This window comes from Cheilinus undulatus, linkage group 23, assembly GCF_018320785.1.
Source record: "Cheilinus undulatus linkage group 23, ASM1832078v1, whole genome shotgun sequence".
Classification (NCBI taxonomy): Eukaryota; Metazoa; Chordata; class Actinopteri; order Labriformes; family Labridae; genus Cheilinus; species Cheilinus undulatus.
The window spans coordinates 25361620-25379706 of NC_054887.1; the positions used below are offsets into that span (position 1 = coordinate 25361620).

The 18087-nt window shown below is 40.1% G+C and overlaps 1 protein-coding gene across 1 annotated transcript in view; it reads left to right on the forward strand.

Annotated features, from left to right (window-relative positions):
* The first annotated feature begins 939 nt into the window (after window positions 1-939).
* The window catches only part of chrm2a (cholinergic receptor, muscarinic 2a), a 138859-nt gene continuing 121711 nt past the window's right edge, over window positions 940-18087 (forward strand). The window contains exon 1 of the mRNA XM_041781252.1: window positions 940-1012. The gene's annotated coding sequence lies outside the window, so the exon portion shown is untranslated. The remainder of the gene's footprint in view (window positions 1013-18087) is intronic.

Here is an 18087-nt window from a genome sequence, read left to right on the forward strand (position 1 = left end):
GAATTTGGGGGTTCCTTGAAATTAAAAAAAAAAAAAAAAACTTTTACGAAAATGCAAGGTATTTTGCTTGGATTTTTAGGGAATTCTGCATTGTTTTTTTCTGGAATTTTGGGGAATACATTTGCTAATCTTTGGGAATTTGCCTAGAAATATTTTTAGGGAATTTGCTTGAAACTTTTCAGGAATTTAAATGGAATTTTGGGGGATTCTTTTGATTGAAATGTTTTGGCTTTATAATGACATTTCACTGAAACATTTTGAGGAATATTTGAAGAAATTCCGGGATACTTTTTGTGGGATACTTTTAGAATATGTTTATGAATTTTCACAGAAATTTTGAGGCAATTTCATTGAAATTTAAGGGATCTCTCTGTGGATTTTGGAAAATGAAAAGACACTGTAAATACCATAACACTTTTTCTCACATTTGGGGCCTGATGTGAAGCTGTAGGGGGCCTGATCTGGCCCCCGGGCCTCCAGTTGATGATCACTGCCATAAAGCATATTGCTGTACCTTAACTGATCCTTTTATTCTGCATTAGTCCTGACATTTTTCTTAATCATTAAATATCACACTCTCTAATGGCCGGATGAGAGCAGAAGAAAAGAAAATCGTTTATATATTTCTTTAAATACATCTATAAATCTTAAAAACATGCTAAATTGCCCAACCCTAGTGTTGACCAATGGTTTCTGCAACTGTGGTCAGTTTTGTTTCTAAATAAGGTTTGGCTGCAGTCGTGTTAAACCATCAGCCAGGTCTCTAAAAGGCAATAACTGCTGTCATTATCGTCAGAAACTCCCTGCTCTCTCTCTCTCCTCTCCCTTCTCTCTCTCTCTCTCTCTCTCTCTCACATCCACACACTGACTTTCCTTTCCCCCCACCTCCCGACTTTCTCTCCTGCAGCCGAGGCGCACCTCGTCTCCAAAGCCTGTCTCCAGAAGCATGTCCTCAGACATGCAGCCACGGTGCGATGAAGCGGACCGAAAGACGCCACCAGCATGACAGCAGGTAAATCCCCAATCATCTCCTTTTTTTTTTTCCTCTCCCTTCACGTGTGAACTGTAGCGTGTTTCTACTCTGATAAAAACCACATAGAGAGGGGATCGATATTTCTGAAGCAGGTCTCTCAGACCAGGAGATCTAGCCTCAGGTCTTCTCCACAGTGACTGAGCGAGCGGTGGGTCCGACGAGAGGGAACAGTTCTTGTCAGGAATCGAACCTGGGACTTTGGAGATGTGGGGATGCCTCGCTTAAATCGCCCCGTGGCTCATTCATCATCGTCGACACCTGTAATCATGATCCATCAGCGCGTAAAAAGGCGAGAAATGGAAACTCGGTCGCAATAACGAGTCCAGAATTAGTCCAGAATAACTCATGTGCTCAACTTGATTCATATTTGGACATTTAACTTGATAGACTTGGTGTTTGTGGAGGGGGAACTGATGCCATCAGCTTAAATAACGCATAGAAATCAGGCTAGCCAGTTTCTCCTCTTGGGGAAGCGTTGCATGATGCGCACAAGGACAACGAAATGTTTTACGCTTGATCCACAGATGTCTGTGCCATATGGCACAACTTGGAGGAAGATTAGAACTTATTTTGCTTGCAAGTAAACTCCGTTTTAGATGACCTTACCTTAGATCATACTGTTTGAGCCTTAAATGTCATCATTAGGTTCATTTCTCAGCCAAATATCGCCAACCACCTTCAGCAGATTGCGCGCCAAGTCGTCAGAAATCCAATCAAACGCGAGGAAATTCATGTTTCTCAGAAAAATGCTTTATTTTCTTCAAAGAATTTTGACCAAAAGCTTTCATATAGGCATGATTTACCGTAATCTGTGCGCTCATGGCACGCTAATGCGCACTGGATTAAAGCATCCTACATGCCCTTCCTCTCCCGCCTTCATTTAACAGCTTTTTATTTCTTTCTTTTCCCTTCGCCCTCATCCACACACAGCACTGAGGCATGCATGTGCGAGGCTGTGTTTGCCCTGGAGCTACTTCCTCTCTTGTCGCCTCAATTCGATCAACCAGTCGTGATTTTTAGCGACCATACAAGGCTGAGAAAAATGCATTTTCTTAATACAACGCATGATTCCTGTGTGCTTTGTGATTAAACACCCACTACAGCCCATGAAATGGTGTAATGAACGCGTTCAGAGCCACAAAAATTAAGAATGAGAGGTGTTTCGCCTCCCAACCGCAGCCTACGTGCGTAAAAGCGCAACGCAAAGGAATCGGTCCTGACTTGAGACGGCAGCCTTGTGACGGACTGTGCCACTGTTGGTCTTATGGGTGAGATGTTTTACGCGCAGTGGATGTCCCAAATCACGCCGTGAGTGACGTGCAGGGGAGGTTGCTGGCTATAAATCCACAGGAGGACGCGGTATCCTGAAGGTAAAGCTGCGATTTAGGCTTCAGTTTTCAGACTTCAGCTGGAATTTGGATGACAAAAACAGCAGTTTAGTCACTTGTGTATATAAAACAGGGAGCCAAAGGAACGTGTTTACTTATTCCATCGTTTTCTGGATGGAGAAGTGGAAAGAGTTCTTCTTGTGATGGATGGAGGTACAGTGGGTTCTTGTTTCCGGGCTTTTACTTCACCATGGCACAACCAAGGGAGACTTTTAGTGAAATGGAAGCTTTAAAATTCAAATAAGACATATTATGTGGCTGCAGCTAAATAAAGATTAAAATAATGGTTATTTCTGCACTGAAAGGGAGTCTAATAATGCTCCAAACAAGCCTGTGCATTTGTGGATTTTCCTCTATTACTGTGCATTTCACTGTGATTATTCCTCGCTTGGTGTGTGGTTTAGTAAGCTCATATTTACAACAAATAATCCTGCAGAGACTCGTCATGTGCATCAGCCTGTGCTGAGATTTGATATTTTGTCTTGCAGCATAAGAGTAAGTGACCTTGATTAAGTCTCTCGCTGTAATTGGTTTTATGTTTGAAGAGATGGCAGGTAAACAAAAAAGGACTAATGTGGCCTTCGGTGCATGTTATTGTCTGTGGTTTGCAGGTCGATGCTTGGTTTTGTTCTTACACAATCAAGCATAACCTCAATTAGGGATTTGATTTGGAGAAAAAAGAGGAGCATTTGCATTTTGCTTGTATCTGGAATCCAACCAGAAGCTTCTCTTGGAGCACTTCTTTTAAGACAAAGTGTATATTGTTCGTACCCATATAAGGTGACGCAAGTCTGACTGATTACAGTTGCTGGGAAAAACAAAAGTTTGGCACTTTTTCTCCTGGAAATGCTCATTTTTCTAGGATGCCATCTGCTGTACCACCTGAACCAAAAAGCATTACACAAGAGCCATTTGTTCACCTGCAGATAAGGACTTTTGACAGCTTATTAGGTTCCCTTTGGAGAGGCAGTTTGTAGGGCCACAAATACACTTTTGGTTTCATAAATCACCAAATAGAAAGATCTGGTTAAAGAGCAGTCAGAGGGAAATGTTTACTTTTGTGGTTAAGGCACAAAGGACCCAAGAAACCCCTCTGATTGTTCAAATTTTAATCCAAAAACCGTCTTGAAGCCATCATATTTGAAGCAGATGCTTGGATTATTGCACAAAAATGAGAAAATGTGCAATTTTTGCACTGCCACATTGGAATCACCTCGCCAAACTCGACTTATGATGTTACATTTTCACCTGTAGGCGACATCGGATGGTATTCCTTGTTTTCTTGCCAGGGTTCATTATTTCCATCAGAAAGTATCTTGTTATGTAACACTGAGAGAAGTAAGAGCAGTAGTTCTCAACTCCTGGATCATGGCGCTGTTTTCAGCGTGTGCCTTAGAAAACAATGTGGCAAGAAGTCATAATGAACAGAAGCTCTAAGGGAAAATGCACCCATATAGATTCTATTTCACCCTGTTTCACATGATAACAATAACATTTTGGTCATTTTCCCAAAGATGTAGGCTCATTCATCTTGCTATCTTGGGCTGATAAAGTCAGTTTTCCCATGATGATTTTGACAAATCTGTGGAAAATGACCAAAATTAACACAATATCATGGGAAAGAAGGAAATATAATGTATTCATGTCCTCTGAGGGCTTCTGTAATGTGTTTTGTACTTATTCTGTTCCATCTAAAGTCCAAACTGTAACATTTTTTATTAACAGGTGGTTGACATTTTTTGGAAATTTGGATCACGATTTTCCATCACGGAGGTGGTGGCTCCGGAGGCTAGACCAGTAGAGAACCACTGTGTTAGACCACTGTGTTAGACTCCTTTTGCAACTTGTTACTCACGTCGCTGATGTTGTAAAGACGGCTCAGAGTTGTCTGAGTGTCGACATTTCCATGTGTTGACTCGTCTTAGTTTACAGCCAGGGGCAGAGTTGGGATGTTTGAGGGGCAGGGGCAAAGATGATCAAAAGGGCACCTGCTGTATGTGTGTGTGTGTGTGTGTGTGTGTGTAATTAAGTTAACTTGACATTGACTTTATAGCAGGAAACTTATGGTACTTCATGATTTTCTCCACTATTAGACACATGTCAGGGAGGGCAGTACATCTAATTTTGTCCAATCAGAGGGCACAATAGAGGGTGATTTTTGACTAATTTGTATATTAACAAGGCATCAAAAAAGCCACTTTGTCAATTTTTATCCTTTAAGAGGGCACAGTAGAGGGCAATTCTTCTAACTTTTTCCATTTAGAGGGTAAAAAATGGAGGGAAATTGAGATTTGTCAATTTATTGGCCATCAAAGATGGCACTTTGGCAAATTTTGTCCATTTAGAGAGCACAAAATTGGGGTAACTTTGAATTGTCCAACAAGAGGACTATAAGGGGGCAATGTTGTCAAATTTTGTGCAATTAAATTTGTCAAATTTTGTATAATTACATGGGACCAAAGGGGGATTTCATTAGATTATGTCCATTTCGTGGGCACAAAATAGGGGGACATTTCAAATTTGTCAATTCAGAGGGCATGCAAAGGGGCTGTTTTGTCAAATTTTGTCCATTAAGAGGGCAAAATAAGGGTTAGGGTTAAGGTTGAGGGCAAGCCATCAATTTTGTCCCTTTAGAGAGCAAAAAGAGGGCAATTTGTCAAATTTTGTTCATTAAGGCTCAACAAGGGGAAACTTAAGATGTGTCCATTTAGTGGGCATCAAAGAGGGGGATTTGTAAAATTCTGTACACTTAAAGGGCACCAAAGAGGGCAAACTGTCAAATTTGTACATATACAGGGCACAAAATGGGAGGGAAACATTGAAATTGTCCATTTAGAAGGCATCAAAGGGGCCAGTTTCTTTAAATGTTGTCCTTAAAGAGGGGACCAATACGTTCATTAAGAGGGTACCCAAGAGGGCAGTTTTTCAAATTTTGTATACTTAGAGGGCATCAAAGAGGCAAATCATCAAATTTGTCCATCGTGAGGGCACTAAAGAGGGTAATTTCTCCAATGTTGTCCAATTGGAGGCCACAGAGTGTGAAACTGATGGGTTTTGCCCATTTAGAGGGCACATATAAGATGAAAGCTTCAGATTTAGCCATATAAGGTATCAAAATGGCACTTTGTCTAATTTGTCCATATAAAGGGCACCAAGAGGAGCATCTTGTCCATTTAGAGGGCAGAAAAAAGTCATCCTAAAGGACATTTTCATAACATTTTTTTTCAAACATCACTGCATCTGGAGGGGCGATGGCCCCCCTTGCCCCTCCTCTGAGTCCATCAGTGTTTACAGCCCATAGATAATAACTCTGCAGCCTAATTACACAGGTAATGCAACCTTTACAGCTCGTTAACATGACGACAAAATGAGCAGAAGCATATTAAATTAGGAACAGCTGTTTGAATGGAAATAACACAGCACAAGCTCTTGAACTTGTGCTTCATGATAATGTTGTCCTTTTGTCCTAAAACCCAACATGACAAATTGACTTCTAAATAGCTGAATTAGTGACCAGTGCATGCCCGTTACACATCTGCAGGTTTCCCTTCTGCAGGTACACATGTGCTGACATGGAGGAGAGAAACAGAAACAGTGCAGACTCTTTTATTTCTTTGTCTTGTGAGGGGAAATTGAAGGAATTCCACCACTACTTTTATGAGAAAGTGACAAACTTAACAGATTACTAAATTTCGATGGAAATATAATCTCAGCACTCAAATGCATTTCTTCGTAATGGGTTCCCCCAACTCTGTCTAACGTTTAAATTAAAAATTTTGCATCTTGAGCGCTGGCTTAGCTTTATACAGAAGTTACAGTCATGGTGCTGTTTCATGCATGCCGTCCCCTACTCTCTCTCTCTCCCCATGTGTCTTGTCTGTTTTCAGCTGTCCTTTCTAAATAAAGGCAAAATTTTGCTTCTTAAATCAGCAGAACCCTTCTACATGTTGCATCACTGCTCTGTGCAACTTAGTTTTGCACAAATGCTGCCGTCTTTTTCCTCATCATATGTGACATCCTCATGTTGATGGATGGGCTTTAGATACATTGTGACTGCGTTGGACGGGTTTTTCAATCTCCCCTGTCCCTCTGAGGTTTACTGAGGTCAGACATGTGGCTTTTCTTCCCCTATATCGTTCCCTAAATCTATTGATATTACATCAAAGATGCAGATATTATAGACTGTGCATTTTTTTACTGGAAGTGTCAGTGAGTTTTACTGTGATAGCAAATTATTGCTTTCATTGATTTGCTTGGCTGGCAGTTGTGCATGAATATTGCTTATCGGCATGGGGGTTAAAGCTGATGTAAAAGAAGTGACATCTACAGGGAGCATGATCAGTCAAATTCAACAGGATTTGAGGGGAAAAACACAATTTTTTGGCTAAAAGTGGCGCTGAGAGCCTCCTGTGGTGAAAACAAGACATTATCCAAGACTGAGCGTTTGCTGTTATCTCTTTCATATTGAAATGATGTGGATTTAAACCAACACCATGCATGCAGGAGACACAATATGATTCTTTGTTGGTCATATGAAGGACAGAGAGAGGAGGAGAGCTTAAGAGGAGGCTTCTATTTAATGAATGCACATTGTAAACATACCCCGAAATCTGCATTTTGGCAGTGGTGAAAACACCGTTAGACACGAGGTTTTTTGCTTTTGTGAAAAGTTAAATTTAGCCGGTGGGATGCCTCATTCCACGGACATAAGCTCCTCTGTTGTAGAGCGGCTGCACAGTGCACATTAGTGGATCTGTGTAGCTGGCGCGCGCAGAAAGGAATGTCTAATTATCACGCTTTCAACCACAGAAGGCTCCTCTATTTGCACAGAGCTGCTGCTCTAATCGCTTTTCTTTTTCTGTCATTACACACTTATTTATTTTTATTTTACGCAATTAAAATGTTATTTTGCACCGTGCCGATGAGCTGGGAAGTTGGTCCAGGATCTGATTGAGCAGAAAGCGAAGATTTGCTCTGCTTGTGTGTGGAGAATTTGTGGAAAAGATGAAAGGAGATGCTACAAGAGGTTTTACGTAACGTTCAGCATGTATGAATGAGTCAACGAAGGTTGCACCTTTGAATAGATGGAGCGTTTTTGACTCATTTCTGCATGCAAACATGGTTTCATAAGCTTTAATGACCATGTAAGGATTTGCATCCTCATGCTAATGCAGCACCAGTTGGACAAATGGCCCATGTTGGTGCTCTCCTTATCAGATGTGATCGCACAGCTCCACAATATGAAGTGCTACTAAACCACTTCACCAAGAGGCATTGATTGGAAAGATGGGAGGAGGGAGATTCCTCTTTAAGGTCATTATCTAGCAGACAGAGGGAGTCGGACGAAACAAACCAGTGTAATTGCATTTGTAACAAAAGACTCGGAATCAATGGACTAAGCACTACTTACAGCATTGTGTCAGCGTTGCTCATCAACATCCAGATGGGTCCAGTCAGACTGTAATAGCTCATAAAGTCAATTAAATGAGGGAAATAAAGCAGTTCCCTGACGTCTGTAGTCAGTGTGGACTTTGACATTTGAAAGTCAAGCGTTGCTTCAGTGTTTGTGTCCACAACAGCCGAGCTACGAGTGTTGATTGTCAGCAGGTTGAGTCGGTGGAATAAAACTCTGATAACACAGCATGCTGGAGAAAGAATGAAAGTCAACACTGCAAAACTTCAACTTCAAGCAAGTTTATTTGACTCATTTCCAATGAAAATGTCCAATTATACTTATTTTACACCAAATTCACATTACCAGTCAAGGTAAATATCTTATTTCAAGACAAAAACATTAAAAAAGACTTGCAGTACTGGTGATAAGTATCTTTACCTTTTACAAGCAATGTGTTTGGGCATGTCTTGCAAATTTGGTATCAAATAATTAGATGTTTTGACCAAAACGTAGAGAAAAAAACTCACCCGGATTTGAGTTTTTACAGTGAAAGCTGCACATATTTCTATGGTGGCATTACCGTCTTTTCCCACTAGGGGGCAGTTGAAATGACCTGTTGTTGGGCCTGTCGTTGGCTTATGTAAAGCATGAGCAGCCTACTCTGATTTGTGTTTTACTCCTTGTTAAATTCAAGTCTAATATTGACTCTTAATTTTGGCTCCTTTTTTGGTCTCCACCACCCCTACAGTGCTAAACTGCGCTTCTCTGCTAATCACTGCATTGTATGCCAGCTGATCTGGTGGTTCAGTGATGTGATACTTAAGAAATTTTGTTGTTTCTATCACTTCATGGCTCTCTAGCTGTTAATTTCTAAAACATACCAGCTAGTAGCTAAAGTTGTTTGTTGGCTGTTGTTTAAAAGGAACCCTGCATGATCAGGCAAGTTCATCTTGTTGTATAGATATTTGTATCTCTAGTATGTATATTGAACTAAAAAACTCACTAGATATCTGCATTTTGAGTAATTTGAGTTTATAAACTTACCAGGAGGCCGCCATGTTTTGGCGGTGTGATGTCTTAGTAACCACTGTTTCAGACTGGCAGCCTTCATTAGGGCTGCTTCTCAGAAACGCAATTTTAGATCACTATCAGGCCATCTTTGCTGCTAAGTACTTCGATATGCTAAGTGTATTCGTCTAAGTTGCTGGTAAATACTCTGCTATGCTAACCAGCTGGTGGCTATTGTGTTCATTGACTGTTTTGGTGTTTCACTAGTGGCTCATTGAGTAACTTCAGTGTTATATCACTTCATGTTTGGTTGTCACGATCTACAGAGAGAAATACCAGGCTACTTTATCTGTTTGTTACATAGCTATGCTAACCATCTATCAGCTAATGTTGTTTATTGGATGTTTTAGTGATTCACAGGTAGCATAGTGTGTAATTTCTACTGTTTTGTCACCTTCCGAGACAACACATTGCTATTTTTGCTTGTTATGCTAACCTGAGTAGTGGCTAATTCAGTTAGTTGGCTATTTTGGTGTTTCAGTGCTAGCATTCTGTGAAATCTTGGCTCCATTACTCCCTTTTTAGTCTTCACTACTTACAGAGAGCAACCTGGCTATTTTGACATTCTGCTGTTAAGTCTTTAGCTTTGTGAGGCAAATAGCAACTAATGTTATTCATTAGCAGTTTTGTCACTCCATTGGTAGCTCCATGTTTGGCCTTCACCAGCTATTTTTGTTAGCTCTGCAAACCAATTAGTGGCTTCTCTCAAAACATAGTCTTAACAACTAATAACAGAGCCAAAGTAGGGTACTATATCATATTAGTTAGCATTAGTATTAGTATTTATTTTATTGGCATTGTGTGTCAATTAGCTTTTTGACATCCTAACTTTGTGAAGTCTGGAGTCATATTTGTATATTTGCTCAAAAAGCATGGCTTATGGAGGATACTGGTATTTTCAGGTAGCAGTTCACTGTTAGATTTTGCATCTAAAGCAGCACTTTTTTGGAAAGTTATAATCGGCTGTCTAAAAAAAACAGCCTGATTTGAATAAACATCACGCTGCCGACCTGGCAATAGCTCCCATCAGCATTTGTGTCATTAAAAATCATTAAAAATCAGGAAATAACTCTTCAGGTGGGCCTCTGCCAAAAATGGTAACCATGGGGATGCTGAATTGCAATCAGAAATAGAAAATTAAGATTTGTTTATGTTTTCAGAAGCACTAAATAGAGGAAAGCTGACATGCAACCCTGACTTTCAAAACAGCACAAAACATCAGCTATTTAAAGAAGACTTTAATCAAGCTGGATGTAAATTGTCCTCGTTAACGCTGATTTGGAACGTGTTTTCCATGCTGCCTTCATTACATTACAACCATACATTTCAGTGATTGTGTAAATGTGAACAGCAGCAGGGGCAGCAGTTGTGGAATTACCCTAAAAATCTCTGGAGATTCCTTCCATTGCGCTCCGCTTCCAAAAGCCTCAGGTGTTCCTCGGTCTTTGCCTCTCATCCAGCAGTGATGTCAGGCGGCCATTCCCCCCTCCGTTCTTAATTACTGTAAGCCTCAGCGGCAGATAATTCCAGCCGACTACTTCAATCCTTGGCTCTGGCGTTATCACTGGCTCCATAAAACATTCAGCGTGCCCGACTGCTCTCCTCGGACCTTGGCAGAGGAGGGTTATTGTAATTGCCAGCAGGCCCTAATTCCTCTGTGATGGGAGATTGTAAGACAAAAAATGGCAGGCTCAAACTTTCCCTCTGACCTCGACTTTTCACACAGTTGGAGTAGAGTTTGTGATGAAAAGATAAGACAAGTAAGTAGGAGTGAAATTACTTTTCCTATCTATGATTTTTTTTTTTTTTTTTTTTTTTGCACTGTATCTGTAGCAGCAGGGGGACCCGCTCAGGCTGGTGTCACAACTTCGTGTAAACTGCGCCAGCATGACAGGCCGCCTTTACATCTCAGTGTTTGTTGCAGATGCTGATTGTGTGGGTGTTTTTTGAAGTAGCCCTGTGTGACTTTTTCCTCTCATTGGCCAGGAGCACTAACAAGCAATTAGCCAACAGAAGGAGCGCCTGGTATTTCTGGGGACAAAATCCAAGCTTACAAAGTCCAAGATTGCTCTTCTTTCTGTTTGTTTTTGACAGGTTTTGCTTATTTAAGCCAATGCTGGTATGAAAGCAGCTTAGAGTCATTTAGACTGACAAACAAGAGAATATTTGAGGATTTAGAAAGACAACAGAAAACATCCAAACACAAGATGTCTAAATCAACTTTAAAAACATGGGAGACTACAGACATAAGGATAGTTTCAACCCATTTTTCACCTTATACTTCTCTAAACACTGGAACTATACACTGACCTCTATATAAATGATTTTCCACTAAAGATTCCCAACAAAATCTCACAGAAATGCACGATCAAACGTGACTTCTGAAGAAAAACAAACATGGAGGACCAATTAAATCCTCAGCAAGCTGTCCTGATGTGTTACAATTGCAGTGAACACAAAAGCAAGGAAAGGAATATGGGTGAAATCCTGGCTGAGATTAGGTATAGTTGTGTCCTGTCAGTTTGCTTTTTTGTTTTCGTGGGTAGTCCACTTGAAGATATCCAACCTAGAATCAGTTTGTGATAGTCTGACATCCCAGATAGACTGGTTCGCTGTCCATTGCCTGGGAAAAAAAAATGTAGCCATAAAAGTAAGAAAAATTGTGTTTAGTAGATAATTCTTTGTTGTAATAGTGCTGCTTGGCAATGAATCTTAGGCCCCATCCACAAGGAAACGAAGTCAGGTGTATACACAAAAGTTTTTTCTCATCGACGTTTCATCCACACAGAAACTGCGTTTCAGATGACTGTAAATGATACTTTTTGAAAACGGTTCCCAGAGTGCATAAATCCGTAAACGACTACCATTTTGTCTCCTTGTGGACGGCTATCCGCATCTTTCTTGAAACGATTACACCACACAGCGTAGCTCTTGTAAGTCGCCTGTGTGGGTCTGGCCAAAACAGCAATGGTTGATTACAGGGTTGTGTTGGTGCTGCAGAAGCGACTGAGCTTGTTATGTCTTTTACAGCAAAATCTGATGCTCTTTTATCTTCTTCTTCTCCTTTGGTGCATTTCTGTGGCAGCATTACAGCGCCACGTACAGACTTGGCATATGCACTACAGCGTTTTCAGTCATTTCTGTGGTTCCATGTTTACACGGATATTTCCTGAAATGATTCCGTCTTTATGGAAAACTTTTTCAAAATGAAGCGGCAATATATAACGTTTTCGTCTCCGTGTGGATGGGGCCCTACACTGTTGGAAAGCCTGTTTATTTCCTTTTTAAATGATGCCACATTTGTAAGGATCATTCTTTTGTGGGATGAGCAGCAGAGCTAAGCATGTGTGTTGCACCCATGAAATACTGTATTTGCCAGTGCCAAACGGCTTATTTTGCTGTTGCAACTGACCCTTGTTTTGAGCTCCTGGTGAGCATGCGCCCTGCTACAGTCATCAGTAGGTGTCTGCTCCAAGAATCTGACATGCTACGTTTGACTGATCCGTGTGATAGGGTGACTTCAAGCTAGTGTCCCTCCAAACCATGAGAAGGAGGTGCCATGCTGTTGAGGCTGGGTATGGTTCTTCCACACACTACTGAGGCTCCTGTTTGTTAAATGAATGAAAGAATCAATGGCAGAATCAGTTGTTTGGCATTGACAGAGAAGATTTGGCAAATTTTTCACGTACTCAGCTCTGCTGCTCATCCCACAAATACATGTTCCTTACAGATTAAATAATCTACTAAACACAAATGTGGGTAGTCACTGTTGAGATCCTTGGTGATGAAAGCTTGCACCACATGCGTCTCTGATTCTGGATCAGCCAATGGAAAAATTCAGTTGCAGTCGCTGGATTTCAACCTGTAGAGGGCACTAGCTATGCATGTTGAAACAAAGTTGAGTAGTGCTTTGTACTCAAATGTTAAGATTTAGTCCTCAGTGGATCAACGATACAACTAAATACCCATATATGTTGGTTTCCATCTGAAAACACTGTCTGGATGTTTAGTTACTCTAATTTCTAACTGAGAGCTATTCAGATCTTCCACAGATGACACTGCTGCTTCATTTCATTGCTCATACTGTAAAGTGATAATTCAGCCACTTTTCAGTGCAAGTCAGTGAGCTGTTGGCAGGCTGACTTCTGTTTGAATGGGCAATAAAAGTCAAACTGTACTCCTGAAGGTATTGCTGTCCTAATTACAGACCTGCCGGGAGCTGATAAACAGGAATGATGGCCAAACGGAGGCACCATGTGCTTGACGTCAGTAATGAATCACTGCCCTCATATTCTCATAGTCTTTATGGGGTTCTGCCATTAGAGACAGTTTGCTAGTCAGACACTTTGATTCAGACAGAAACACCCTGAATTGGTTTTGATTGGTTTGGGTTTTTATGTAATCCTCAAGCAATATCCATGGAGATGCATGAAGGTCAATTTTGTTATCTATCTTTTTGTTGTATTATTATTTCAGTGAATTCATATTGGTGTTCTTTAGTCTCTAAATCCTTTTAAACATTTCAATTGCTGTCCTTCTACCTTGTACAGCACTTTAAACTATAACTGAATACGTCTGAAAGATGCATATAAAGTTTGATAAGGTTAGATGAATTTATGATTAGTTCATGTTACATTCAGTTTATTTGGTACAAAACTTAAGTTTCTGACTAAGGACCTCAACTTCTAATGGCTTTATTACCAAGTGTTTTTTTAGTTGCCTTTCAGTAGCCTATGCTAGCTCATAAAACCAAGTTGCCCTAAGCAGGCACAAAGACATGAACATGGTGGATAAGAGCCGTTATCTAATTGATAATTTAAGTATTGAAATCGCAAGCATTTTATAATGTTAGCTAAGGCAGTTAGCCTACATACTGCTCCAAATTTTGGATGGACTGCCTAGCCACAAAATATGGTGTCTTAAAATGAATATTAAGATAGCTTAAAAAAACATTGCTAATGCTAACATAGCTACCCTGACATTGCTACATTAGCTCTAGCAATTTTTCTTAAGCTAACATTGCAAATGCTAATGTTGCTATTGTGGCTTACAATGTTAACTACATAGCCAGTGTTGCTATGTTAGCTTTCACTACTCAGCTAAAGCTAGCAGAGTCACCGTTTTTAACATATTAGCCAGCATGAGATTTACAAGACGGTTACACTAATTATCAATATTTTTTTTAGAAACACAGGCTTGAAATCTCTGCTCTTTTAAACTGTAATGAACTTCCCGCCACTAGAGGCCGCTGTAGCTTCAGCGAATGACTGCTGCCTTCCTGTCTGAGCTTTCCCCCAGCATTTCACAGGATGTATGAGAAGCTCAATGATAGCTTAGCTAGTAGGAACAGTGCGGTATGACAGTTTTAAAGTGATAAATGGAAATACATTGGTGTGTAGGCTGTAGAGGGTTGGACTTACATGTAACTACTCAACTGAAGTGAAAACACCACATATCAAAGCTCAATATCAATCTGCAAAGACGAACAAAGGCTGGCAGAGCTAGCGGCTAATGTTAGCTATGCTCCACACAGGACATCAAGCTCTCTGCTAACTCAGAGACGCTGTGAGAAATTTGACTGTTCTCTAAGTATTTTATTCTCTTTAGACTAGCCGGTTAAACAGAAATGAACTTGGGGTTTAGCCAAATGAGGAAATGGACACCTAGGATGTCCCTAGTTAGCTGTAGCGTTTAGCTTAAAGAAGCTAGCTCAGGCTAAGTTGCTATGATTGCAGCCCCATTTTGCCAGTTTTTATTCTTTGAAGCACTACTCTCTTGATCAAAAAGGAGTCTGAATCACTTTAGAACAAAATAGGGAATCAGATGATTTAACATTTACTTCCATTACATTGTTCCTATATGATCTCTGCTATAAAACAATAATCTCAGTGATATTCTTTTTGTGCACAGCAAAATTTTCCTCAAGTTCACATTTAGCCTCAGGGCTGAGCTTTATCATCGACTCAGACTTTGCAAAAGTTCCTAAAAACTGTAATTACCCTGGATCAGATTGCTGTATCAGGCTATAGATACTGGTAAAGTTGATGAATCTGTGCTTTAGTTCTTCCTGTTCTCACAATCTTTTATCATTATTCTTGGTTAGTTGTGTGAGTCCCTGAGCTTTCCTATGAATTTGAGAACTTTGATCCCTTGCGACGGACACGAGTCCATTAACCCGAAACCGCCAGTAAAATTGGAGCGCTGGAGTCACTCTCAGTTCATTTCACAATGAAAGATATCTCTCCACAGGGGCACAGACAGGATATTCAATTCCTTTCCTCTGCACTAAAAAGAAGGCTGTGGAAAAACCTCGAGAACTTTCATTTTCCTCTCAACCAGAATTTTAATAATCACTAAATTAAGGAAGCCTTTGCTGAAATAGCTCGAGGGGTTTTTCTACGGCTCACAGAATTTCTCGACAATAAGAAAAAAAAAAGAACAGGTAGTCTACAAATTGTCCAAAATTGTGTCAAACAATTATCCTCCTCTTCACATTCCCAGCGCAAAGCTGAAGTAGAGCTGCTTGTTTGAGACAGACAACTTGACACAAAGCTCGCTCCTGTGTACACACTTGACAGATAAACGCAGGTTGTGACCCTGGATTCTGAGGATCAAATCCAAAGGTAAACATTATTCTCTGTGCACCCGGGGAGAGACTCTGCAGCTCTGACTGAGGCCTTTAGAACAGCCCACAAAGAGCCGGTGCCTGCTGCCACCCATCCTGAGCCGATAATATCATGTCCTGTGACAATCATCACCCGTTATTGTTATTGGATTCTGTCTTTGGCTAGTGAAGACCTGTTTATTGCCTCGGGTGTAACTGGGTTCATCCTGTGTTGCTTTAATACCAGGGCGATTGTAAACTGTAGCTTCTTTTTATGTGGTCAGAAGGCTGAATTTATGGACTCTGCCTGCTCTGTCTGTTTAAAAGTAAACCTAAGACAAAGACCAGATGAGTTGTAAAAAGCATGTTTTGCTCTATTGTGGTGGTTGATGTCGTTTCTACAAGAAACCACAACTGTACACTGCAAAAGCTCAATTTTTAGCAAGTGTATTTGTCCCACTTCTCAACAAACAACAGTTCCACCTAATATTCGTTCATTCATCCAAAAAGCCCACATAAACCAGTGGAGCACTCAGGATGTTTGAGGGGCGGTGGGGGGGCAAAAATAATGAAAAGGGCACCTACTGTGTGTGGTGGGACCACCAAGTTACAATACAATTGTAATAAATTTTACTTGATATTAATTATCAGGAAATCTGTGGTAATTTATTATTTTTTTCCACTATTAGACATGTCATGAAGGGGAATTTGTCAAATTTTGTACATTTAGAGCAGTGTTTCTCAGCTGGTGGGTTTGGATCCAAAAGTGGGTCGCAGGACTGTTTTCAGTGGGTCGCGAACTGGTTCCTGGAAGTGGAATTAGTCAAAGGATCTAAAAGTCTTAAGCTGGCATGTCCCTGGACAAGAAGTTAATTTTGGTTGATTTGTTGAGATCATGACTTAAATATCCAAAAGCCATCTGGCTGCAGACCTCTATGGTGGGGCGTTTAGCAGCGGACCTCTGCTCTGGGGCGATGACGGTTGCTGCTCTCAAATATGACGGACAAACGAGAGGAGCACAGGAACTCGTATAAAAACTATTGAAACCTTTTTTGATTGTTTTTGTTTGTTTGTTTGTTGGTTGGTTGGTTGGTTGGTTTTAACCAAAGTGTTTAATCTGTAAGAAAACGTTAATGATTCAAAACGGAGTCATTTTTTGCCCCTATGAGGATTACAAGACATGATACCATCATCTTTATGCAAAAATAAGTGATAATACAAACAAAATTGTGTACTATTTTACCACTAAAGACACACACAGAAAATATCTTTTAGTATTTTTTTTTTTTTTTTTTTTTTTTGATGAAAAAAGGGTTGCGTTCAGTATCGGTTTTCAGGGAATTTCTACTGTTAATTTCGATCCTCAGCTGTTGTCATGGAAATCTACAATCCTTTTTTTTTTTTTTTTTTTTTTTTTTTAACTTTATTGCAATTATTGAAAAACACATAATCTTGATGAGGAGAAACAGACACCAGAAACAATTCAGCTAGATAACAAAACATGGACAAGGCAACAAAAAATAACTAGAGAGGTTGAATAAACATCAAATCTACGAGCCGTTTATAATAATTGTTTTAATTGTGAGACGGCGATGACATCATTTCCCACGGCCGGAGTAGCCTCGGAAATCATTTTTGTGTTTTGCACTTTAGTCCACTATATGCTGCTCAGTGGATAGGGAGTACAGAATGAGTGTGTGGTTTCAGACACAGCCATTGCTATTTTACACAACAGCACAGTTTTATGAACAAAAAAGATCGAAAATCTACCAAGTCTTGCAGTTTGGTTATTATATGTAATCGCTCCAGTGTAGAGGTCTGCTTGAGGTCTGCAGCCAGATCCTCTTGAAATATCCTGTTATCTTGGATAGAAATATCTTCAAGAAAGTCGTTTTTTCTATAATAATGTATTGATTTTTTTAAGGATTTAAATTAAAAAGTACAAACTTTTCATTCGTAAAAACACAGCCGACTAAAATGAAATCTCTGAATGCACGTCACCCTAAGTTTAGGCCTGTCTCTTTGTTCAGTCATGTGTTTTTTTTTTCAGTCTAAGGTCTAAATTGCTACATTTTCCATTCTATCAGTAAAAAAACACAAATTTCAATTGCAGTTCATATTACAGAAGTGGTGGTGGGTCCTATGGGTGGACCAGTTGAGATCCGCTGATTTAGAGCGTGCCAAAGAGGGCAATTTAGCAGATGCATCCATAGAAATGATAATGAAGAGGGCATTTTGTCAATTTTTTCCATTTAGAGGGCAAAATCAAAGCTATTTGTCAAATTGTGTCAATTAGAGGGCACGAAAGAAAGCAATTTTGTCTATTTTGAGGGCACCAAAGTGGACAAAATGCCAAATTCCCTTCATTTAGAGGGTAAAAAGAGGACAGCTCTTTATTATGTCAATTTAGAGGCCAAAAAGAGGGCAATTTGTCAAATTTGACACATTTAGAGGACATCGAGGTGGGAAAATTGTCAAATTTGCTCATTTAGAGAGTATCACATAGGGGCAAGTTGTCGAATTATGTCCATCTAGAGCAGTGGTTCCTAACCTTTTGTCCAATGAGCCCCCCTTACTTGTATCAAACAGGTGCTGAGGA